Below are 27,654 nucleotides of genomic sequence, written 5' to 3'. Positions count from 1 at the left end.
CCACATAGGTGAAATAAGATTGTGTGTGCAGTCTGTCAATTACTATATTGCATGAGATTCCTGATTTCGTAACTTCATATATGAAGTTCGATTCAGAGTAACTCAGTTCTCAGCAGTTTCTTTCTCCTGTCAGATTTAGTTTCTGATCATTCATCCATCAAATGTCTTCCTCTCTGCAGCCACCTCCTCCAGCTCCTCCACCTCCTCCAGCTCCTCGAGGAGGAATGAATGAATGAAAACCTTCAGTCAGGGCATCAAGACATTCCCAACCAGCCCAGAAATGTCATCTTTCCAGTGTTTCTTGGGTTTTCACTTGCCCATGAAGGGAATCCCAGTCAGAGGCCCAAACCACGTCCTACTGGCTTTTCTCAATGTGGTGGAGCAGCTAGGTGTGTAACGATACAGTAATGTCACGATACGGTACGATACACGATATTGAGGTCACGATAACGATACGATATTATAGCAGTATTTTTTTAACAACCTTGCATGAGGAACATATGACTGAAAAAAATTGTCTTTTATTTGAAAGACACAAAATACAAAACAATCCTGTACGTTTGCCCTACTGTTACAGTTTGTAATGCTTTATAACTGTTTAAGTTTTAAAGAGAAAGCCAGGCCAACTATTTTCCACAAACTGAACTAAAAGTAAATGTCAGGTTTGCATTATGATCTTCAGTTTCATACAAGTACAAATATTTTGCCAAGTGTACGAGATTTATTTTTGTTAAGGTTATTTTGGTAATTCAGGGTTGATTATTTTATAAATATATTCTTTATATTCTGATGTAAATCAGGGACTAGTTTATCTGTAGTGATTAGTCTGTTTTAGATTGGGCGGAGTGATACGCCACAGTACGGCACTAGGTGCTGTGTTGATGTTCTAAAATCCTACACTGTTGAGGGACATTAAAGTACACTGGAACTCAGCACAAGTTTCCCCGTGTTTATCCTACTCACCACCCCAAAAAGGTTTAATTTAATAAGGTAAGGCTTAACTCTACACCAGCCTTACATCAGTAAAAGTTCAGAGCTCAAAACCTGCAAGAGTCCCGTGATCGGGACCAAAACGGGACTAGTTTCTTCTGAGCGGAGGAAGATTTTGGTCCGCGGGTCGAGGCGCGGTCGTTACTAGTCAACACAATATATTAATATTAATAACCCAATATCGCGATACAGTTTGTCACCTCCACGACACGTATCGTGACGTTTTTGTATCGCAAAATTTCGTACATGATAAATTGTTACACCCCTATGGAGCAGTGACTCTCCAGAGGACTGAACTTCTCATCCTGTCTCTGAGGGAAAAACATCCACTCTGTAGAGTTTTGGGGCAGCTGCCGAAAGCAAAGGTCTTGTAACGATTCGAGGAGTTCCCCCTCACCTTAAACTCAGCTGATAATAGACTTCTGTTATTGTTGTTGCAAACATGACACTGTGTGCTGTTCAATATTGTGTTCTCAAATTTGGCTGATAAACCTGCTCGGAGGGTAACTATTGTTGAGAAATTGATCCTTTTTCATTAGAGGACTTGGGAAATTGATCGCAGAAAAGAAATATATAAATACAGAATGTTCTGATGTGTTCTGATGGAAGATGAGAGTGATAAATATCCGGCCGTGCTCCTGCAGAAAAAAGGAAACGGCCTCGGGGACGGTTCATAAATAACACACTTGCTTTAGTTCGCTGAAACGCAGCGCGTATGTTAACTGACGCTGGGAGATTTCAGTGTGTGTGTGTGTGTGTGTGTGTGTGTGTGTGTGTGTGTGTGTGTGTGTGTGTGTGTGTGTGTGTGTGTGTGTGTGTGTGTGTGTGTGTGTGTGTGTGTGTGTGTGTGTGATGAGGTCTCGGCCTTGCCATAGTGTCCTTGAGCAACACCGTAAATCGCCGCCTGCAGCAGAAATTGTGCGATGTGACTGACCCTGATCTGTGAACGGCAAACCCCGTCGTCCGTGTCAAAAACAGATTCAAAACTGGAGGGGGGGGGGGGGCATTTTGATCTGACTGCAACAAGTCAAACCACAACAGCTTCAGAACAATCCACTTCCTTTCAGTCACAGGAGACGTTTCCTTTATTTCCCGGGGTCTAAATGAAATCTCTTTAACATACTTCAGTCACAAACCCACAGAGAGTACACAAGTTACTTTTTCAACTTAGATTTGAAGCTCCAGTCATGCAGCTGGGTCAGTGAGCAGAATAAGCCACTGAAACGTTTCCTCAATGAGGTGTGCGTGTTTTAAAACTAATGTTCCAGATTTCCACCACAAACGTCGTAATATGAGGCTCCATCTCAACAAAACTTCTAATTTATATCTGAAAACTCTTTTCTTCACTGTCTCAGCTAATTAATGTGAGTTAAATGTGGAACACTGGACCGGCTCTACACCCTCCCCAGGGTGCTCGAGGGTTCATGGGAATTTGCCCAACCAGTCTACATGTGTTTTGTGGATCTGGAGAAGGCATTTGACCGTGTCCCTCGTGCCATTCTGTGGGGGGTGCTAAGTGAGTATGGAGTCCAGGGCCCTCTATTAAGGGCTGTCCGGTCTCTGTATGATCGAAGCAGGAGTCTGGTTCACATTGCCGGCAGTAGATCAGACTTGTTCCCGGTGCATGTTGGACTCCGGCAGGGCTGCCCTTTGTCACCGGTCCTGTTCATAATTTTTATGGACAGGATTTCTAGGCGCAGCCAGGGGCCGGAGGGGATCTGGTTTGGGAACCTCAGGATTTCATCTCTGCTTTTTGCAGATGATGTTGTCCTGTTGGTTTCATCGGACCGGGACCTTCAGCATGTGCTGGGGCGGTTTGCGGCCGAGTGAGACGCGGCAGGGATGAGAATCAGCACCTCCAAAACCGAGGCCATGGTTCTCCATCGGAAAAGGGTGGCGTGCCTTCTCCGGGTGGGTGGAGAAGTCCTGCCTCAGGTGGAGGAGTTCAAGTATCTCGGGGCCTTGTTCGCGAATGAGGGAACGATGGAGCGGGAGATTGACAGACGGATCGGTGCAGCGTCCGCAGTTATGCGGTCGATGTACCGGACCGTCGTGGTGAAGAAGGAGCTGAGTCGAAAGGCGAAGCTCTCGATTTACCGGTCAATCTACGCACCTACCCTCACCTATGGTCATGAACTTTGGGTAGTGACCGAAAGGACAAGATCGCGGATACAAGCCGCCGAGATGAGTTTCCTCCGCAGGGTGGCTGGACGCTCCTTTATAGATGAGTTTCCTCCGCAGGGTGGCTGGACGCTCCCTTAGAGATGAGTTTCCTCCCTTAGAGATGAGTTTCCTCCCTTAGAGATAAGTTTCCTCCCTTAGAGATGAGTTTCCTCCGCAGGGTGGCTGGGCACTCCCTTAGAGATGAGTTTCCTCCCTTAGAGATGAGTTTCCTCCCTTAGAGATAAGTTTCCTCCCTTAGAGATGAGTTTCCTCCGCAGGGTGGCTGGACGGTCCCTTAGAGATGAGTTTCCTCCGCAGGGTGGCTGGACACTCCCTTAGAGATGAGTTTCCTCCCTTAGAGATGAGTTTCCTCAGCAGGGCGGCTGGACGCTCCCTTAGAGATAGGGTGAGGAGTTCGGTCACCCGGGAGGAGCTCGGAGTCGAGCCGCTGCTCCTCCACATTGAGAGGAGTCAGCTGAGGTGGCTTGGACATCTGTACCGGATGCCTCCTGGACGCCTCCCTAGGGAGGTGTTCCAGGCATGTCCCTCCTCCCTAGAGGTGTTCCAGGCATGTCCCTCCAGGAGGAGACCCCGGGGAAGACCCAGGACACGCTGGAGAGACTATGTCTCTCGGCTGGCCTGGGAACGTCTCGGACTCCCCCCGGAAGAGCTGGAGGAAGTGTCTGGGGTGAAGGAAGTCTGGGCATCTCTGTTGAGGCTGCTGCCCCCGCGACCCGGGAACGGACAAGTGGAAGAAGATGAGTGAGAGTGAGTAAATGTGGAAAATTTTATATAAAATCTCTTTCAATTATTTGTCTTCAGAACTAGGGGGTTTGTTCACACACCTGTCAATCAAGAAACTGTCTGTGCCGTTATTGGATATTTCTTCATGGGTGCAAAATGCCATTAAGATGCAACACACCGCACGGTGGCTTTACACTTTAAAGAAGACACATATAGACACTTTTATTTTAGTGTTAACACAGCATTCCTGAGGTATTCATGAAATATCTGTCATGTTTTGGTCAAAATATTACTTAAATACAGTAGAAACGCTTCCTTTTCCAGCAGACCTTTACAGCTCTGATCGTCAGCTAGGACGGGGGTCGGCAACTCTTTAGCGCCGCCCTAGTGGCTCCTGGAGCTTTTTCAAAAATGTTTGACCTTTTTTTTCCTTTTTTTCTTTTTTTTTCTCTTTTTCCTTTTTTTTCTTTTTCTTTCTCTTTTTTCCTTTTTTTTCTCTTTTTTTCCTTTTTCTCTCTTTTTTTCTTCCTTTTTACCTTTCCTTTTTAATCTCGACATTTCGACTTTTTTCTCAACATTTCGACTTTTTTCTCAACATTTCGACTTTTTTCTCGAAGTGCATAATGAAGAAAAAAATCTTCCCCCAGTTCTAACTAATATAGAAACATGCAGCATGTGTTTCTTCATTCTAATTCTGATACAAGACTTTTCATTTTTTGCGGCTCCAGACATATTAGTTTTTTGTGTTTTTGGTCCAATATGGATCTAAAACATTTTGGGTTGCAGACTCCTGGACTAGGAGGTGCACGGACTTGGACTCTCCATCCACGTCTACTGCAGGTTCTGAAACTGCTTATTACGACATCAGACATCAGCAAAAGTTGAGAAATCTGAAATCTGGTGCGGATAAAGGTGGCGAGGTTCACTCTTATCTGGGTGTGTGATGTCACAGTTTCCTGTAAATCGGAACAGCTCATTGAATTACATACAGTATTTCCAGATTTAGGCGTCCTAGGGTGAGCCCACACCGTTATATTTCCTCTCTACCGCATAAAAACCTTTTTTTCGCCTTTTTTCACATGTATCCTTTACATTCATAAGAGGCCGGTTTTCCTTTAATAATATTAATATAATTCAAAATAACTTGGAACTGGGGGGGAAACCTCCACCTGAGAAAAGTGCAACCACGTTCTTTTTCAGTCTTTCATTTTCCAACATGTCCCAACCTTTTGAGATATTTGCTGGTCCCATCAAAATGTGAAATGAACAGGTATCTTTTCTATTAAATAGTGAAACTTGTCAGATTTGATATATTATCTGCCTTCTACTGTGGAAACATGGCTTTATGAGATGTGGAAATCAATGCTACCCAACTTTATGAATTGTCCTGTTTCTTTTCTTGATGCCAAACTTTGTCCATCACAGTTTTGAATAAATTCAAAGCAAATGTCTAATTAATCCCTTAATAATAAGATTTGCTTCTTCCTACCCCTTTTCAGAAAATGTGCATCAATCAGTGTCATATCTGAAGGTATAAATACTTACAAGTTTATTCAATTGGAAATTTTGTTTATATTATTTTTCTATTATGTACAAATATATATATATATATATATCATGAGACGATGAGGTAATGGTTTGGGATTGTTCTTTTGTAAATACTGTTTACCTGTTACTTTTGTGTCTGAAATAAATTCATTTATTCATTTATTCATTAACTGTAAACGTTAATCCATCTCTATCAAACTGCCAGATGAATACTGACTGTTAAAACAGAAAGGCATTGTAATAGTTTGCTTTTAAAAACTGTTAATAAATGAACTATTATAGGATTAACTATTTATAGTATTATATCATATTATATTTTTCATTAAATATTCATTATTACCCGTCAATAAAATTAACATTTTTAATTTATGTTCAAATAAAAAAATTATATACAAAATCTTCCTTCTTCTTTTCATAATTTCTTTTGTGTTAATTCCGATATTCATTCTTATGTCACAAGGCACAAAGATTATTTTAATTTTCCGTTTTGTAGAACATTTAAGCATCAATCTTTCACCACTTATGGAATTCACTCAATAAATCTCTTAAATCATCACCATCCTTGCCAATATTCAAAAAACATTTAAAGAACTTTCTTATTGTTTCATCTTTGTAGTGTTTATTATTTAATCTGAGTTACATTTTCTTTTGTGTTTCTTTTTTTTTTACTCCCCCTTGTGTAGCTTTTGTTGGAAAGGATTCTATATTTGCCACCAGGCGTCTTCCTTTCCTTGCATATTATTTCAATGTTTTTTTCATTTTTTTTTTCAATTTGTCTTATATTGCTAAATAAATAAACTAGTAAAAAAAGCAGATCAAACGTCAGGTTTTCCAGAAATTGTCAGGTTTCACAAGAAGAGTTTTTTTAATGAGGTTGTCAAGGGTTAATCGAGTAAATTCTATCATTTCTGGGCTCAAATTTCAATATTCAGCCTTGTGCATGCAGCCTGCGTGTTGCTGTTTCTTTTATTGTTGCTCAATGTCGAGGTTCTAAGGAGACAAGTATGTCGAGCATCACGACGTTTCTGCAGAGCTCAAGTCCGTGACAGCAGAGCCGTGTTCTCTGCAGCGACATAAAAAAACCTCTTTTGTAGCTTTTAAAGTCGGGGTTCAGGCTTGAACTTCACTAAAACAAGCGAGACAGGCTTTGGTTTTTCTTCAATATGTTCTCCGTCAGACTCACAATCTTTTTGGAAAACAAAAGCGAGCCTGCATGCTGACTGTAAACGCCGATGACAGCCGACACTGAGTCACAATAGTTACGCAGATAACGAATGCCACAACTAGGAACGTTACGCTGAAGTGAAACGTCATTCAGGATAAAATGATGCACCAGTCAGTCGTTCTGGCCCCGGCTCGGGTTTTTCTGACTGTCTAAAAGGCTTTATGTTCACGGCTCCTAAAACCTATAAAAGCCAACAAACAACCTTGGCTAATGTGAAATGATTTATTTCTCTGAATGGTGGAGCAGATTTAAAGAGGCCGTATTCTAAAGAGGATATACACGGATATGACAAGCAGATAAAAAACCTTGACATTTGGGGAGGGCTGAGAATGTCTTGGTCGTGAGTCGTTCAGATTTGCAGGGACTGTGATTAAACACACGCAGATCAGAGGAGAATTATCAGCTTCCCATCTTTATCACAACTAGGGTTGCCACCTTTCAGAAATAGAAATAAGGGACGCCCTGATTTCAGCAGCGCAGGAGCCAAAAACAAAAGCCCCAAAACTTCTAAACTGAATAAAAATGTGTTTATTTTATATGAAAAAACGAAATGCTTTGATTTAAAGTTTAAAGTGCTTTAATAGCATTGAACTTGCATGACTGTGCAGACAGACAACCATTATAGCAACTGAAATAACCTCCTATGCTACGTATGTCCACATCAGCCCAGATGTAGAATATGGTGTAAAAGTTAATTTATTTCAATAATTCAACTAGAATATGGTGTAAAAGTTAATTTATTTCAATAATTCAACTAGAATATGGTGTAAAAGTTAATTTATTTCAATAATTCAACTAGAATATGGTGTAAAAGTTAATTTATTTCAATAATTCAACTAGAATATGGTGTAAAAGTTAACTTATTTCAATAATTCAACTAGAATATGGTGTAAAAGTTAATTTATTTCAATAATTCAACTAGAATATGGTGTAAAAGTTAACTTATTTCAATAATTCAACTAGAATATGGTGTAAAAGTTAATTTATTTCAATAATTCAACTAGAATATGGTGTAAAAGTTAATGAAAATACGGGACAAATCGCGTCCCGTATTAGTTCAATACGGGACGCAACATTTTTTTCTCAAATAAAGGACAATTACGTATTTTACGGACATTTTGACTTTTTTCTCGAAGTGCAGAATGAAAAAATGAATCTCTCCCCAGTTCTAACTAATATAGAAACATGCAGCATGTGTTGTCTTCATTCTAAGGCTTATACAAGACTTTTCATTTTTTGCGGCTCCAGACATATTAGTTTTTTGTGTTTTTGGTCCAATATGGCTCTAAAACATTTTGGGTTGCAGACCCCTGCACTAACCAATGGTTAATATCTTTACTTAATATTGAATGACATTTAAATATAACAAATTAGTTAGGTCTTCATTACTGGTGGTTAAAGGTAAAACATGTGAAGTTGAAATGATAAAACAACTTCTTGGGTCTTTGCAGCCGCAGTGACGGACCCGGTAGGATCTACTGAGTTAGAGAAGAAACACTTGGTAGTGCACCACCTGCACTATTTGTCATCTGCCAATAAATTAAATTAGACAGCCAAGAAGAAGAAGAAGCAGAAATGAGAAAAACCAAGTGGAGGAAAAGGTCAACATAGAGGGAGCTAAGATGGTTGTTGCGTTTGTTTGCCGTTTGCATGAACTGCAATGGTCACGAAAGGATGAGAGCTGACTCGTATTCAAGGACGACATGGAGGAAAAGGCTGAACAAAGTCCTCGTCTGGTGCTCTACAGCTTATCCAGTCAACACCTCGCCCTACCCAGCCGTTCTCCAGTGTTTGCACACATTTTTGCACACAGCTGCCAACTTTCTCTCTGTGTTTCTATTGAATGTGTTATGTGTTTGTTATGTGTGTGTTTGGGCGCGAGCTGCCAAATCAAATTGCCCTTCAAGGGATTAATAAAGTTGTCTTGAATCTTGAATCTTGAATCAGTTCTCCCGGGCTGCCTGGTACTTAACCCGAGCAGGGTCTAGTTCTGGCCCGTTATAATCCCCCAAAACCCCTGCTAATGGAAACCCACAGCGATGGTGGAAACCCCATTCATCTTTCCTGGACCCTTGCTAATGGGAACCCACTTAATGTGGATTAAAAGATGGTAGGAGAGCAGCTACGACCTCCACTGCTGTTCCACAACCTACATCTACTGCCTGACTTCAATACAGCCAAGGCAGAGGATTTAATTCATTAATATTTGACAAGACACTTTTACATTTGCAAACCACCATAACCACCATAAACCAAACGTAGATGTCCGAAGATTTAACCGTACCAGAAAAGGCTTCACTCTGTCAGATTCATGAGCCACAGATCTGCAAACGGCCGTTCGTCAGAAGAATTCTTCAATTGTTTTACACTACATTCATAATTGTAGTTTCAATATTTTACGCAGGACGTAAATACCGTATTTTCTGGACTATAAGCCGCACCTGAATATAAGCCGCATCCGCTCTATTTAAAAAAAAAAGATATTTAGCCGCAGATATTTCTGTAAATGATGTACATGTTTGTACCTAAATAGATCTTTCCTAACAGTGTCTTTTAACACGGCAGCAACTTTGCTGATTAAAACGGGACAGAACCAAGAGAAAATAACCGCTATTTATTTATCTATTTATCTGTTTGAAATCTGCTTCTACTTCTATCTGCTAAAGAAGAAGTAGCATATTCTTCTTTGCATTTATTTTGTCTTAGTTTTGATTCTAATTCCGGTTAGAGCACCCCGAGCGGTGGAAGAAAAATCCACAGAATAGCCGCACCTTTGTATAAGCTGCACGGTTGAAAACCTATGAAAAAAGTAGCGGCTTATAGTCCAGAAAATACTGTATATTTTTGGACCGGTCAGTAATTTTGATCATATTTGGATTTCAGAAAACAAAACCAATTGAAAGCACAAGTCTTCAGTCGGGTTAAAACCAGCTGCTGTAACTAGAGCTGTGCAGACGTGGTGGAACGTGGAGCTCTGTCTCTTGTATCCAGTTGATATTTTGAGCTGAGATTTCATTAAGACCTCAGAAAACTGTGTCAGCTTTTCAAAAAACCAATAATATCATAATACATGGACTTTGATTTCCCTCCTAGAGGTAGATGGGTTGATGAGCAGTAAACCTGCGTAAACCTGCACTTGCTCTTTCAAGGCCAACTCAAGGTTATTCTGCAGCTGCAGACGCTTTAACTACCGGAGAAACAAATTAATTTTCATCCCTCCAACATAAATTACAGATAATACAGATCAATATACAAATGTTTTCCACTCCAACAGTGACTTGATAGTGTTACACCAAGTACTGAGCTCATATTTCACCCTATGAGCTGAGCTGTTTAGATTATGTTTATATAGACTGCTCTCTGTTTCCACTTGAGAGAATAAATCGTTTTATTGAATATAGAAATCCATAGAGGAAAAGGTTGCTCTTGCACATTTTGTTCAAGGTGAAGATGAATAGTTTGCATACAGAAGGGCCGTCGCCCGCCTGAGCGTATAGTAACGATCTGTGCAAGCACCCGAAAACGAGAGGCAATCAATCTCCGTTATCACGGAGGGGAAGGATGAGAAATGAACAGAGCGCCTGATCAGAAAGAGGAACGGCAGTCGCTCGTTCCTTGAAGAGGAGCTCCGGAAAACCGGGTTTTAAAGGTGCAGTTGCACTGCGACAAATGGAGCCGTAAAAACACATGGAGCATTTTTTTTTCAAATTTGTGTAAAGAAAAAATGCTTCAACTCTAAATCCAGCCCATATGTTCGTACAGAAACTCCCTCCGGACGACTGTGTGAGAAGCTGCACACGTGCTCCAGTTTCAGGACTCACATCCCCCGGCTCTGCAGCTCAAACACACACCTAGTAGTTCCAGACCAGATATCAGCAGCACTCAGTCACAAAACATGCTTATAATCTTTGAAAATATCCATGTCTCTAGATGATATTTTGGTATGATAACCTTCCTGAGTGGCAGCTGGATCCTCCTGTATTTGCAGGATAAAGACCATTTAAAATGGACTGTGTAGGATTCATACTAAAATTGCACGTACACTCAAAAGCCGAAAATGCCGGGCGCAAAAAAAAATCCGGATCAATAAAACCATGTGCACGCAGATTTGCACGCAACGTTCCTTTATGAATCACATTCCAGCTGGAAGGCTGCGCAGCTGAATCCGCCTCTAATCCCGCCCTCTACACGCCCATAAAGGCATATGGATGAGCCTACTGAGCATGCGCAGTGGCTTCCTGCAGCCTGTTTGACGTCAGAATGAATGAGACACTGACTTTCACGGAGACAGAGATGTTGTAGATGATGTGGAGGACAGGAAACACATTATTTGGTGGTCACAGTAAAAGTTAGAATAACTATATAAATAGTATACAATAAAATAAAGCGAGTGAGTGGCAGCACGCCATTGCTGCGCTAAACGCCGTGAGTTCCCCGGTGCAACAGGGGGACACACGTCCCCCCGTCTTTTCAAAATCATGTTTTTTTTCCCCTTACTTTTTACAGTTTAAAAACTAACGGTAGGCTCAGCAATTATCAAGACACTGTATGAAAGCGATACGAAAACGGCCCCGCAGCCCCGCTTCACCCCCCGCTCCCCCTCCTCCTCTCCCGTCTCCCCTCAGAGCTGCTCAGGGCGGGTTTATGGTTCCGCGTCACCAACGCAGAGCTTACGGCGTAGGTGCGCGTCACCGTGTACCCTACGCCGTAGGCTCTGCGTCGTTTTAACGCGGGACCCTAATTTAGGCTTACAGCCGCACCTAAAGGTTTCACGCGCGCGTAAAACTCATATATATGAAAAAAAATCTGAGTCCCTTTAGGGGCTCCGTGGGGCTCCCTAAACGCAGCCCCTCATTTGTTCTGTCCTAAAGTGGTGGGTGTGAGGAGGTTCCCCGCATGTCACCGCGGCTTCACACACAGACAGAGGGACACGATCAGCGCTATTTTATTTTATTATTTTAAGTCTGATATATGTTGTGATATGTGATGACATTATTAAGAGTATGACATGCATCTGACTTCATTTCACCACCTCACAGCCTGCGTCGCCAGTTCCCCGTGTCTTAAGACACGGATAACAGAAAACATAATTATATAGATCAACCGTGGATCACTAAAGGACTGCAAAATGCATGCAAAAAGAAAAACACATTGTATAGAGAATTTATTAAAAGAAGAACTAAGGAGGCAGAAGATAAATATAAAAAATATAAAAACAAGTTAACTAATATTATAAAGAGATGCAGGAAGGATTATTATAGCAAACTATTAGATAACAATAAAAATAATATTAAAGGAATATGGAATATATTAAATAGTATTATTAAAAATAAATCTGGACAGGTGAATTACCCACAATATTTTATTGATAAGGACACTAATAATTATAATATGGATGAGGTAGTTAACAGCTTTAATAACTTCTTTGTGAATGTAGGACCAACATTGGCTGAGAATATTCCTGATCCTGTGACATCTGAAAAATACACTGACAATATTATAGAAAGAAATCCATGTTCAATGTTTCTTACAGCAGTAGAGGAGAGTGAAATTATAGATATTGTTGATAACTGTAGTAATAAAATGTCCACTGACTGTAATGATATAGATATGAAACTAGTAAAGAAGATAATCAGAGGGATTTCTAAACCACTAACATACATTTGCAATTTATCATTTCAAACCGGTAAATTTCCTGATGGCATGAAAATAGCTAAAGTGATACCAATATTTAAAGCTGGGGACAGACACAACTTCACGAATTATAGACCTGTTTCTTTACTTCCTCAAGTCTCCAAAATTTTAGAAAAACTTTTCAACAATAGATTAGATGCATTCATTGAAAAACACTGTCTACTCAGTGACAGTCAATACGGATTTAGAGCAAACAGATCAACTGCTATGGCATTGATGGATTCTATTGAGGAAATAACGAATTCTATAGATGCATATAATTATGTAGCTGGGGTATTTATAGATCTTAAAAAAGCATTTGATACTATTAATCATGATATATTATTTAATAAATTAGAACGATATGGGATTAGAGGAATAGTGTTAAATTGGGTGCAAAGCTATTTAAGTGATAGGAAACAATTTGTGAAGTTGGGTGAGTCTGTGTCTACATGCTTGAGCATTGCTTGTGGGGTCCCACAGGGGTCAGTACTGGGTCCGAAATTGTTTATTTTGTATATAAATGATATGTGTGATGTATCTAATATCTTCAAAATGGTAGTTTTTGCAGATGACACAAATATATTTTGTTCTGGAAAAAACTTACAGGAGCTATTGGACAAGGTTACATCTGAATTATATAAGTTAAAAAGGTGGTTTGATAAAAATAAATTGTCGTTAAATCTGGCTAAAACTAAACTAATGTTATTTAGTAATTATAAGATAGATAATCAGGTAAAAATACAGTTAGATGGTGTTGAAATTGAGAGAGTTTCAGAAAACAAATTTCTTGGGGTAATAATTGATGATAAAATTAGCTGGAAATCTCATATAAAATATATACATAATAAATTATCTAGAAGTGTCTCAGTTTTAAATAAAGCTAAGCACTTATTAAATTATAACTCACTACGCATGCTATACTGTTCCCTGGTTTTGCCATACTTGAACTACTGTACAGAGGTCTGGGGAAATACTTATAAATCATCACTGAATGTATTAACTATACTCCAAAAACGAGCTATAAGAATAATACATAATTCTGGATATAGAGATCATACTAATAGATTATTTTCAAATTCATATCTTTTAAAATTTAAAGATATTATTGAATATAAAACTGCCTTGACAATGTATAAAGCAAGACACAATCAACTCCCTAGGAATATTCAGGGGATGTTCTCTGATAGAGAAGGGGGGTATAATTTAAGGGGGGAATTAAATCTAAAAACCAGAGTGGCTCGGACAACACTTAAAACCTTCTGTATTTCAGTATGCGGAGTCAAGCTATGGAACAGTATTCATGTAGAACTCAAGCAATGCTCAAGTATGAACCAGTTCAAAAAAAGATATAGAGAATGCATTATTATGAGATATAGACAGGAAGAGTTACATTAAAAAATAGCGTGTTAGATAATTGAATTTGTATGATGTATGTATGGACCAGTATATGATATATGCCAAAGGAAGGCTCTATTTAAATGTATAATATATAAAGTATAATGTATTGCTCCATGGTGTATATTGAGTATTATAATGTATGGAGAATATGAATATGTGTATGTATGTATGTATGTGTGTATGTATGTATGTATGTATGTATGTATGTATGTATGTATGTATGTATGTATGTATGTATGTATGTATGTATACGGCTTAATTTCGGGTGGCAAATTATATTTTGTGTTGTAAATAACCGGGGCAGGGCTAAATAAGTTTTTTAACTTCTCCCTGCTCCATTTCGAGCATGCAAAAAAAGGAAGAAAAAGAAAAAGAAAAAAAAAAGCCAGTGAGGCATGTTTTTGTTTATGATTGTTATGATTTGTATTATACTGTATTTATCATGATTATTATTTAACTATTGTTCTTTGGTTTAAATATATATTTTTTAGCATGTTCGAAATAAACTTTTCATTCATTCATTCATTCATAAGTAAATTCTTACGGGAGGGTCAGGGTTGCCGTAAAGATAAGCAGATTTTTCGGTTAGTTTTTTCTTTTTAGATCCGAGACTTTGCGTAGATGGCGGCTTCCGCAACTTTCAGGCGCTTTTTCTGCGCAAGCAAGCTTTATAGATGAGGCCCCTGTTTGTGACATTAGTGGCTGTTCTAGTTTCATAGGAGCCTAATGATGCTCTTCTACTTTAAGGCTCACAATGACCTGTAACAATGATATAGTTTAAGTATATTATACATTTCCTGAATCCTTATGGTCCTGTGAGTATTCCAGTTTTTGTATTTTGTGTCTCTGTTGTTCCTAGATGACACAGGGCTAAAAGATAGTATATCTTTTAGGCAAAAATTGTGTAAAAATGTGTGTTGTTTTTAGTTTAAAGACCTGCAGTGACCTCTATGTTGGTCAGAAAGATTCACATCTTAGCTTGAATGAATGCTTAAAAGGTCCCCTTTAAAATGAAACCAAAGACAATATAGTGAAACATTAACAGATTTCCTGTACATGAGTCTAAACCAGGACATGCAGCAACATCTAAAATGTAATTTTCTGAACTTCATGATCTGATAACTCTGATCCAGCTGCCACTCAGGAGGGTTATCATACCAAAATATCATCTATAGACATGGATCTTTTCAAACATCAGGAGTAAGTTTGGTCACCTTGACTATAACGGATCTAGTTCTGCATCAAACGTCTGAGATTCTGCTGCTGCAGCAACAACCTCCTCCTGCTAGAACGGCACTAAGGCCGAGACGCCAGCGACGCTTCAGACGCCTGACAATCATCTTGACTGACTGATCGCTCGTCCCTGGTGGTCACGGCTTGTGCGTTGGCATTCTCTAAATGCAAACCCGTTGGATTCATCATTCCTGCTTGAGCGGTCAATAGAGGCAGAAGATGCGCCGTCGGCCCAACGAGGGTGTCACATTCGGTTTCTCCACGTTAGATCAATTCCTCACTTCTGGCTCACACGCTGCACTGAAGACTGAAGACTGGTAGAGACGGTCGTGGTTAATGTGCAGATGTCGAGCTGCAACCTCATCATTAGACGGTTTGATCAGATCCACAAATTCTACTTAACTCCAATAAAAATGCATAAAATATCAAAGGCTGTTTCGTCAAAGTGTCCCAGATGTAAAAAGACGGAGGGACATTCATGCATATGTTCTGGGAATGCGACCGTTTACAAAGTTATTGGAATTCAATGCATTCCCTTACACAATTAGTCCTGGACAAAAAATTAGATTTAAGCAGTAGTTTATATTTATTAAATGACACATATAATTCACAACTAGATAACAAAAGATGCAGGATATTCATTTTGATCACTTACTTTGCAAAGTAATGTATACTTGTATTTTGGAAGAACGATCTTATAAAACTTTCATAGATTAAATCACAGCATTTATACCATTAGAAAAACTAACATTGGAAAAATATAATCGTGGCATCTTTTTCAAGAATTTCGGTTCCCATTATTCTCTGGATTAGAGAACTTAATTGTAGCTAATTGCTGTTTTATTGCTGTCATTTACTTTACGTATCTTATGTATCTGTAGGCAGGGCCGCCGCAAGGGGTGTGCGAACCGTGCGACCGCGCTATGGGCCGTTTTTTTTTGTTTTTTTTTTCCTTTTTTCCCTTCTAAATATCAACAGTCACATTCCATTACAGACCTAAATGTGTACTAGTCTGTGCATACCAATAAATATATGTGCAATGATGCGCGTGTCTGTTGTTCAATACAACTGATCAGACCAAGCGCAGACACAAGCTGCTCTGATCCAGACGGTGGAGTTGGAACAAACAATGTCGAGAGAACGAGACAGATTCAGGAAATTTCCATCAGGGGATGAAAAAAGAAAAAAACTAAAGAAAATGGAAGAGTTTAATGCCTCTCTGAAAGGCTCGTTTTATAAATTTGTTACAAAAATCACCGATCCGGCCGGGTCTCAAGCAGCCGTGGGGCCCCGAGTCGAGGCAAGCCAAATGATCAGCAATCTAGTAATTTGCTAATTGGAGAGATAAAATTGCGCATATAGACACCCGATCCGACCCGAAAAACCCCAAAAATTTTGCAGCCCCCCCGGCCATTTCACACAGGGCCTCGCAAATCTCCCAGGCAGCTCTGTCTGTAGGTATTTGAGTTTTGATGCCCCTGTTACTTACGGATGTTATTTTCCATATTGTTATTGATTGCCTTTCTTTTGTGAAATAAAAAGATATTAAAAACAAAAAAAAAACTAAAACATATGCACTGAAGACTGGTAAAGACTGTCATGGTTAGTGTGCAGATACATTCCCGACGTCAGTGATCGTTGATGTCGAGCTGCAAGCTCATCATTAGACTGTTTGATCATCTAACGGGCGTGTTTCACATTAAAGGCTTTTTATTTCTCACCTACAGCTCTCACTTTACTCCTGATTGGACCACAGCATCAAGTCAACCCCCCCAGAAACAAATACTGTTTTGAGAAAATTGTTTGATAAGGAATTTTTAGAAAACGCCATGTTTTACATTGGACTCAACCTGCAGAAAAAAAACCTTTTGCAACACGGTGACGTAACAAGAAGATCTTGTTTCAGGACACAAGCTTTGTGGTAAATAAAATGAACTGAAAGAAGCAGTGCAGTGTAAAAAAGGTAGAAAGTAACTGCTCTGAAATGTAGGAGTCGGTTTAGATGGTGAAGACGGGCTGTTAGCCGTTAGCTCTTAGATTCCCATCAGCATTCTCCAGACTGAAAGGCTTGAGTCTACTACAGGTAAGACACTACTTAGGATTAATTCTCACAACTCCACCGTAAAAAGAAGAAGATGAAAGGGCATGAATCTCTTTAATGCAGTTTCTTAAGCACTTAAGCTGCTGGTTTTCCTGAGGTTTGCAGCCTGCCATGGTCTCAGACCAGTCTGCAGCGTAAAAGGTTGATCTGATGATCTTCACTGCTCACTCTGCCACGCTCCTTTCAGGCCACATTTCATTGATAAAAACACTTTTTAGAACCAGCTTTAAACAGAGACTTTTTAAAGGCTATATTTTAGCCCAAACTACCATCCTTCCTAAACCAAACTCACAGTGAAAGCATGAGGAATCAAGAATCAAACATGAAGCTGCACAAGACAGAAACTCAGCTGTTACACCGCACACCCCCCGTAGCCACTTTTACGGTGGAAACATGTACCTTTCCAGGGTCTCTGGAAATAAAATGTAGATTAAGGGTGATGGCCAAATGCAGATAATACTGGGGTCCTTGACGCCAGTTTGAGATCTAAATATGTTGTTATATCGTTATTGAATGCACTGTATTTTTTATCTGTTGCATTGATTGACTGAATGTTCTTATATTTTCAACACTGTGTCTAGTTTTATGTTTCACACTATGCAATACGTTTTACACTGTACAATATGTTTTTATACAGAACTTTGTATTTTTTTCTTTATCCCTTTGAAGAAAAAGTCTTTGACAGATCACCTGTTTTGGTGTATTTGTTACAAGGTGCTGGTGTGTGTGAGGGGGTGTGTGTGAGGAGGGATATGTGAGGGTGTGTGGTCCAACTTAATAATTGCGGGGTAAAGGGGAGGTAATTATAAGACGTTTTGCCAATTGTTCAAATCTTTATAATTATAATCTACAATTAAAGCTGCATGCAGCGATGAACGGGCCCTCGCACTCACGGCCACCGCCCCCATAAGCATATCAGACATGACACCACCCACGACTTCCTATGTCAAACCATTCAAAAGTTACAGCAGAAAATCGGGACAACCAATCAGAAGAAGGGGCGGGGCTAATTTTCACCAATTATGGTCAAGGACTCAATACCGAGTCCGATGACACCACCCACGACTCTCTATGTCAAACCATTCAAAAGTTATGGCAGAGAAAAGTATTCTAGGGGGCGCTGTTGAGCCATTTTTCCACACTCATTAATGCAAACCATGAAATATCAAATTTATCGCCAGGCCTGGCTTGCATGTAAAATTTGGTGACTTTTGGAGAACTATCAAATATGGACCAATCAGATGAAGGGGGGCGCGCTTTTTGGCGTCTAGCGTCGCCACGGTAACACTTTTGAAAGAGAAAAGTAATGCACGTCGTCGCAGGATGGAGACGCACATTTTGATGTATAACACATCTGGGTGCACGTTACGGTTCGGGCCGTATTAACTGTCGAAGGAATGGCATAAATTTCGCCAAAATGACACAATTAATTCAAAATGGCCGACATCCTGTTTGGTTTCGGCCATGGCTCCAAGAGACTTTTCTTTAAGTTGTGACATGATACAGGTGTGTACCGATTTTCGTGCATGTACGTCAAACCGTATTGTGGGGCTTGAAGCACAAAGTATTCTAGGGGGCGCTGTTGAGCCATTAGGCCACGCCCATTAATGCAAACCATTAAATATCAAATTTTTCTCCAGGCCTGACTTGTGTGCAAAATTTGGTGACTTTTTGGGCACGTTTAGGGGGAAAAAAGGCCCTCCTTTTGTCAGAAGAAAAATAATTCCTACAGTTACAATAGGGCCTTCGCACTCTAAGTGCTCGGGCCCTAATAACCGCTATTTATTTATCTATTTATCTGTTTGAAATCTGCTTCTACTTCTATCTGCTAAAGAAGAAGTAGCGTATTCTTCTTTGCATTTATTTTGTCTTAGTTTTGATTCTAATTCCGGTTAGAGCGCCCCGAGCGGTGGAAGAAAAATCCACAAAATAGCCGCACCTTTTGTATAAGCTGCACGGTTGAAAACCTATTAAAAAAGTAGCGGCTTGTTTTTAACATCAACTGATGTGACGTCATGCAGAAATTGCTTAGTCTGCCTTTAAATTAGGTGAATAATCTCACAGTCACAGTGTATATGTGTATATATGTGTATATGTGTATAAGATGGAGTAATAATCAACACAGACAGCGTCTCTTCAAACTGTCAAACACGTCATCTTCCTGATTATAAAGGCGGTTAAGAGGCTCGTGTGTTTCCTCTTACGGTGTTGACAGTAATTTTTAGAAGGTTTCTCGGTGCACACAGCTTTATTCAACACAAAGGCTGAATCCTGAACTTGGCAGAGCCGGAGAAGCTGGCGCTCTCATAGTGAGTAGTCTGGAACCACGACAGAAAAATTACATTCTTTCTTCCAGCAAGTTCCTGACCACGCTCTGATATTACGCTGGTCCTTCGTCATCCTAAAAGCGGATACATCTTTACATTTTTCCTCTCGTTTTTTTCTCCATTTAATTGTGATACAATGAATCGTTGAGATTAACATTTCTTTCTGGTCCAATCTAAATCAAAGCTCTCCCCTCCTGTCCGTGTCTCACTGAATAATGTGAGCAAGGAAAGAGAATGGGAGAAAAAAAGAGTAATGTGCACGCATTAAATGTGTATTCATCAGGTCTGGCCCGGCCACTGACAGGCTAATCAATGTTTAGTAATAAGGCTGAATGTGGAATGAGGTGCACGGGTCTGGGTCAGGACGGAGGGGAAAGAGATATCAATTAAGCAGGAACTGCAGAGTCCAGGCTCGCCGAGCTGAGGCAGCAATATCCCCCACTCTGGTTCATTAACGTAATAGTGTACGCTGAATGCAAAAGTCCTGCAGGCCCGTCCGCCTCCTCCAAAACCTCCGTCTGGACTTTAAACGCTGCAGCAGGTGGAAAAAAAACACTTCTGATAGTTCACAGAATGAAGCCTTAGCTCCTATGATGTCATAATTTCCCTATAATGTAATACTTTCCTATAATGTCATAATTTCCTGAAAATGTAATAATTTCCTATAATGTAATAATTTCCTGAAAATGTAATAATTTTCCTATAATGTAACAATTTCCTATAATGTAATAATTTCCTATAATGTAATAATTTCCTATAATGTAATCATCTCCTGAAAATGCAATAACGCCTGAAAATGTAATAAAATTTGCACTTAACTCAATCGAAAATGTAATAAAACCCAATAATGTAATAACTTCACCAATAATGTAATAAAATATCCTGACGGGTATTGTAATAACATTTTTACCAATAATGTAATACCTTATTACATTATTTGGAATTTATTACATGCTACTCAAAGTCTGCAATTTAACCCAATATTCATTCTGGTGTTTCAAATCCAGCGTATAAAACATTCTTAGATGTTATATACACTCTGGACTGAAAATGAACATATATATTACATTATCAGTTTTGAAATAAAAAGACCCACCTAAAAATGTAATAAATTGTTAGCTCACCGGGGCCCCCTATAGGTGTGGAGGTTAAGGGCCAATCCCAATCCCCCCCCTACTTTCTACCACTAGCCCTAAAAATGAGTAGGGTCCTTGTAATGTTCCCTAGGGATTGGGACACCACTTGCTACGTCACTGCGTGGTTTACGTTCGGGTACGTAAGCGACTGCGTAGTTACGTTTGCACAAACGTCACCATATCAGGAAGCCCAGAGCTAAAAGCTGTTTTAATTTCAGCTGTAGCGCTGTAAATATGACACTTTATTAAGTTTTAATAATTTTTCAGGCATAAAAGTAACCGTTAAGATCCCCAACCTGGGCTCAGTTTATCCTGATTTATTGTTCTGCGTTAAATCAACGTGTACCCTACGCCGTAGGCTCTGCGTTGGTGTAACGCGGAACCATAAATCAGCCTTTATTCTGGCGAGATCTGAAAAGACTCTGCAACAACGAGCAAGCGAGTGATTATGTACATTCACTGAGTGAATATTATGAAAGTAAAATATATATTTCTCGCTAGAAATGTAATCAAAACGCATTTTTATGCAGAAACAAACTCAAAATATTGATTTTATTCACTAAAAATTAGAAATGTCCGCCATGTTTTTTGGTTTGATTCAGTCTGCAAATGATGACGTAAAGCATTCTGGGAAATTTTCTCTGGCCCTCGGTCGGTGAGTCAGAATCTGAAATCCCTCGCTGTGAAGGGTTAGATTTATACACACTAGCCCTCGTTATGTCCACTAGCCCTCGTTATGTCCACTAGCCCTCGTTATGTCCACTAGCCCTCGTTATGTCCACTAGCCCTCGTTATGTCCACTAGCCCTCGTTATGTCCACTAGCCCTCGTTATGTCCACTAGCCCTCGTTATGTCCACTAGCCCTAGTTATGTCCACTAGCCCTCGTTACGTCCACTAGCCCTCGTTACGTCCACTAGCCCTCGTTACGTCCACTAGCCCTCGTTACGTCCACTAGCCCTCGTTACGTCCACTAGCCCTCGTTATGTCCACTAGCCCTCGTTATGTCCACTAGCCCTCGTTATGTCCACTAGCCCTCGTTATGTCCACTAGCCACCGTTATGTCCACTAGCCCTCGTTATGTCCACTAGCCCTCGTTATGTCCACTAGCCCTCGTTATGTCCACTAGCCCTCGTTATGTCCACTAGCCCTCGTTATGTCCACTAGCCCTCGTTATGTCCACTAGCCCTCGTTATGTCCACTAGCCCTCGTTATGTCCACTAGCCCTCGTTATGTCCACTACCTCTACATGCAAAGAGGAATTGGGACACCACTACCCTCACGGGAACGCGCAGCATTTAGGGTTAGGACTGAAAAGTAGCACGAGGGGGAGATTGGAACTGGACCTTAGTCCCAGATTTACTCTTATCCAGGCTGCTTGCTCGGACACTCACACTCTCTTTCATCATCACTGGGGTTTCTTAGTCGTCTCTCATGATGTCATTAACTGAACCTCACATTGACTCCCCGCCACCTCCCAAAACAATGTACTGAATGAATGAATGAATGTAATTTCATATCATGACCCTTTAAAAGTACACTGTAAGAAAAAAAAACGCTGTTTTTACGGAAAAAAACTGGCAGCGGTGGTTGCCAGAATAATACTGTAAAAGATACACCGGATTGTAAAACACATTACAGAACAACCTGTAAATTTTACAAGTTTAAACTGTAATCCTTTACAAAATAACATTGTACAATTTACGTATAAAACTGGTAAATTCAACATCCATTTTCAGCCAAATTAGCATGACTACACCTTCATTAAAGGTATTTTCTCCTGTACAATTTACGTGCAGCCATTGCTTATCTTACATCTAATCCCATTAAATTTCACTGGAAAACATCAAAATAAAGGCATTATTAATCGGTAAAAGCCTCATTATAAGAATTTTTCCGCTTATTTTATTGAAAGATTGTGTGTTGTGTAATATATATTGTAGTATTAATAGCGGCGTTCTGTTGTGAAATAAACATCTACATACTATCATTGAATTCTTTGAGTAATGTTTTAATTAAATTAGTTATTACCAGTTAGACAGACAAACTCTGACACAATGTCAACAAAGATTTTCATCCGTAACTATTTCACAGTTTTTTACGGTAATTTCTACGGGCTTTTCTTACAGTGTACTTCTGATAAGCTACATGATCATAATCCATGTTTTTCTAACCATCTTAAAAATGACAATGAGGAATCAATTAGCTGCTGTGTTTCAGGATGTTAATCTATTTGTAATAATTATCTCCTAGCAATATTTCCATTAATAATACCAGTTAGGCGTTCCACTTAGAGTCCCTGTCCTTGTAAGTGTCTATAATGCAGAACTGAAACCCTTCATCCACATCTACATCTCAATCATTCAAATATGGAGGTTCAAATAAAAACCTCGGTGTGTCCTGTTGGACTGGCTAAAATCAGGATCTCTGGAAGCATCAAAGCTCAACTGAGTGATTCCCTTCACACCGTACCTGTGAAAATCAGTTGGTTTAGACCAGGGGGTCGACAACCCAACATGTTTTAGATCCATATTGGACCAAAAATACAAAAAACAAATAAGTCTGGAGCCGCAAAAAATGAAAAGTCTTGTATCAGAATTAGAATGAAGCGAAAGGCTTTGCAATATTTGTTCAAACTAAGACCCCGTCCACACGTAGCCGGGTATTTTTAAAACCGAATATTTCCCCCCCTCCATTTGTAAATAAAAACCTTCCACACATAACTGAAGATCTGCGTTTTCGACCACATTCATAAGCATTCTAAACCTGTAGATAATCTGCGGCTCCCGGGGAAGCTGCACCTCCGCGGCTCCGCGGCTCCGCGGCTCCGCTTCCCCGGCAGGCGCGTCTCCTTCTCCCCCCCGTGTCCCGCCACGGATCTGCCGCGTTATCGACGCAGCCCTACGCCATAACCTACGCCATAGCCTACGCCGTAGGGTACGCCGTAGGGCTGCGCGTCGCCGCGTACCCTACGGCGTAGGCTCTGCGTCGGTGTAACGCAGTAAACGGTGGTCAAGAGCAGAGACCATTTATTTAATAAATAGCTTGGAGAACAGATGCTGGATCATCTGTAGTTCTGTAGTAAACAAAGGTCGCACGTCAGAACAGATTTGTTGTTGTTTTGGCGCATAATGTGACGTTCGAAAACGCAAAACTGCGGTTGTGTGTGTCTACACGCATCTACATAAACAGAGTTTTCAAAAATCTTCACTTTGCCCGGAGTTTTTTTAAACCTTCGTTTATTTGCGTTTTCGTGTGGATGACAGGTCAAAACGTAGGAAAATATCTTCGGTTTAGCAGATACCCGGCTACGTGTGGACGGGGTCTAAAACGCAGTCATCTCTTGGCAGAAAGCTATGAAACAGAAAAACCAGAGTGAAATAAGCACACGAGGATCTAAGTTGGTTGTTGCATTTCTGTTTGCTGTGTTTGCAAACGTGGTGATCGTGATGAAGAGAAGACTCGAGCTTGGAAGGAAACAGCGACGCCTGAACGGCATCATTTCCTGCCTACGGTATCTCCAATCAACACTGAGTCAACAGCACGTCATACGGAGCAGTTTTCCAGGGATGCAGTGAAGCTCCAAACCCAAGGCCGGGACTTCCTTTGACCCTGTAGAAATCCCTGAAACACGTGCCGACCACCGAGGCCTCGTGAAAGTCCCCAAACCCCCAGTAACGGACCCCGGCCTGACGGTCAGCGTGGGGGAGAGGGATCTGACCATCGGCCACTAACAAAGCAGGTTATCAAGAACCAACTCATAGATTATTCATAAGTTCAAATGTGCTTAAATTCAGAGATCTAGTGGACCTTAAAACAGCACAATTTATGTTCAAAATCAACAATAAAACACTTCCTGACAATATCCAGCAGCTCTTCCAAAGCAGAGTTAACCGATATGAACTAAGAGTAGGGATGGGCGGTAAGAAAGAAAGAAAGAAAGAAAGAAAGAAAGAAAGAAAGAAAGAAAGAAAGAAAGAAAGAAAGAAAGAAAGAAAGAAAGAAAGAAAGAAAGAAAGAAAGAAAGAAAGAAAGAAAGAAAGAAAGAAAGAAAGAAAGAAATGAGCCAGAAAGAAATTCCCATATATATATATATATATATATACATATATATATATATATATATATATATATATATATATATATATATATATATGTATACACAGTATGCGTGTATGTATGTTTGAATGCATATGTGTAGGTATGTGTATGTACTATTGTATTATTGATTATACAAATACTGCATGACACTTTACTAGTTTATAAAACTAACATTTTTTTTGTGAAAAGGGTCGGAGTTATAAGCTTAGGCTTCTGTCTACGCCTTTTGGTCCATGTTGATTAGCTAGAATAGTATAAAGATTGTATATATATATATTTGTGTGTATATACCAAAAATTATATATGTTTTTTTTTTTTTTGTATGTCACCGACGAATTGCACCTGTACTGGGAATTGAAAAGAACCAATAAACTAAACTAAACTAAACTAAACTAAAAAAACTAAAAACTTGAATCATGTCTAAGTGTCGCTGTCCTTGGTGCTGAAATGCAGCACTCATTAATGATTAGAGACAGTCTAAGTTTCCCCTCACTGAAACTGGTCTGGCTGAACTTGTAGTTGATTCAGTCGGATATCTGAGCAAATCTGCAGCCGGGTGACTTGATCATAAATAATCCATGAACCCTGTGAGCTCAAAAAACCCAAAGCAAATCTGCTGCTAATATTTGTTATCTTAGTTGAGTAACTTTAAACAGTTAACATGTCTTTTACGGTTAGTAATGCATGAGGCAACTGATAATGTCCTGCATCCCCCAATATAATAATAATGACTTGGATTTATATAGCGCCCTTCTAGGCACCCAGAGCGCTTCACAGAAATCATTATTCATTCATACACATTCTCTCCGGTGGTGGTAAGCTACATTAAACACAATATAATACAATATACAATATAATGTTCCATCATAACTGAGCTCTGAAAGAATATCATGAGCTCTGAACCGATATGATGCAAGACATGTGTCTGGTTTGATCCGAGAGAACGGGGGAACTTCCTCCTGGTAAATGAGGTTTACTCCCTTCCACTGCGTCACCACCAATCACAGCCTGAAACAAGGCACATTTATTCTGAAGGGATGTCATTGCTGACGTAATCGCTACCAAGGCAGGTCCAGGTCGCTCAATTCTGCATCACGTTTAACAGTTCTGATTGGTTGTAATTGAACAGACTAATGCTCACAATCACCGCTGTAAACCATAATCCTCTTTTCTACACAAAGACCAGAGTTGGAAAAAAAACAGTGACTTCGGATCCAGAAGCTTCGTATCCGACAACGGCACCACAGTTTCTGGATATCTTGATCGTATCTTACACAAACCAACAACATATTCCCATTTCAGACAGTTAGGGTTTTGGTAAATAAGGATATATTAGTTGTTGTATAGCGGGGGTCGGCAACCCACAGCTCTTTAGCGCCGCCCTGGTGGCTCCTGGAGCTTTTTCACAAATGCTTGACCTTTTTTTTTCTTCCTTTTTTTTCTCTTTTTTTTCCTTTTTGTCTCTTTTTTCTTCTTTTTCCCTTTTTTGTCTTTTTTTCTTCCTTTTTCCTTTCGTTTTCAATCTCGACATTTCAACTTTTTTCTCGACATTTGGACTTTTTCTCAATATTTCGACTTTTTTCTCGAGATTGTACTTCTACATTAATCTCGACATTTCGACTTTTTTCTCGACATTTCAACTTTTTCTCAATATTTTGACTTTTTTTCTCAACATTTTGACTTTTTTCTCAAAATTTTGACTTTTTTCTCAATATTTCGACTTTTTTCTCAACATTTCGACTTTTTTCTCAAAGTGCATAATGAAAATAAAAATCTTCCCCCAGTTCTAACTAATATAGAAACATGCAGCATGCGTTGTCTTCATTCTAATTCTGATACAAGACTTTTCATTTTTTGCAGCTCCAGACAGATTTGTTTTTTGTGTTTTTGGTCCAATATGGCTCTAAAACATGTTGGGTTGCCGACTCCTGCTGTATAGCGACATGAATGCTGCGGCGTGCACATGTATCTCCTCCAGGTTGCTGAACTTTCTCTACTGGGTGTGCAGGGCTGCAGGCAAATGCACCAAACCGTGATACTCAACATTCAACCACGTTACTAGAGTCTACTAAAGACGCACACTCCCCAAGTGTCAGTCGTATTTCCCATCAACAAAAACAATGGCTGCACCTCGTAGATTTGAGCGGACCATCTCAAGTTTGTAGTTGCATATCAGCTTTACCTTTAGTCTCACCAATATACATTTTTGCAGGATGATTTAGCAATGTTCTGTGGAAATCTGAACACGCTGTGCTTTGGAAAAGGGGATGAATTGGCAACTCTGGAGGCAACGGGGGAGGAAAGGTTGCATTCAGCAAAACCACCATGACATACAAGCTGCTGGAAAACTACTCTTGGATACCATGTAGCAAAAAACAACACGCATTTGAAATCTAAAACTAAAAGCATTTATAGTTTCTGGTTGTCAATCATTTAATCTGATGTGTAAGCACTGCAGCAGCATAACAATTTGCAATAAATCAATCAAAAAGTAGCTTGATTTAGAGAAGAAACACTGACCCGAACCTTGAAATTATGATTTATCCTATTAAACCAGATAAATTAGACGATCACTCCAAATGGAGGAATGGGTCGATTAAATGACAGAATTAAACCACCTTTGCAATGTTTTTGGAACCAAATTTCCCCCTTAAGTGGACAAAAAACCCTAAACTATGTGGTTAGAGAGTCTGGTTTCATCTGCTCATGCCTGTTGACATCACAAGGGCCTTCTACCCACTAGTGGTCGCACTTTTCCTTCACACAGTCTCATTTGGATTCAATGTGACTGCATTCCAATCCCAGGTAAACGCAGACTCACTCCAGCAAACCGAGGACAACTTTGTGAAGCTTTTACCACAACTGACTTTCTCTGCTTTGGAAACTCCACAAGTCGAATTTCCAAAGCAGCTAAGGAATCAAAATGCACAATCTGAGTTTTACTACTTCAGCATTCCCAAAATATGACATGTATTTTATCATTTCCCATTTCTCTCCAAGTGCGGTTTCATGCC

At 39.9% G+C, this 27,654-nt stretch overlaps 1 protein-coding gene across 1 annotated transcript in view; it reads right to left on the bottom strand.

The window, feature by feature from the left end:
* The window catches only part of glra1 (glycine receptor, alpha 1), a 265,784-nt gene that overhangs the window by 236,882 nt on the left and 1,248 nt on the right, over positions 1 to 27,654 (bottom strand). The gene's annotated exons all lie outside the window — the stretch shown is intronic.

The sequence above is a fragment of the Cololabis saira genome, chromosome 7 (assembly GCF_033807715.1).
Source record: "Cololabis saira isolate AMF1-May2022 chromosome 7, fColSai1.1, whole genome shotgun sequence".
NCBI lineage: Eukaryota > Metazoa > Chordata > Actinopteri > Beloniformes > Belonidae > Cololabis > Cololabis saira.
Note: the sequence above shows the minus strand (reverse complement) of the source record. Positions and strands in the feature narration are given on the sequence as shown.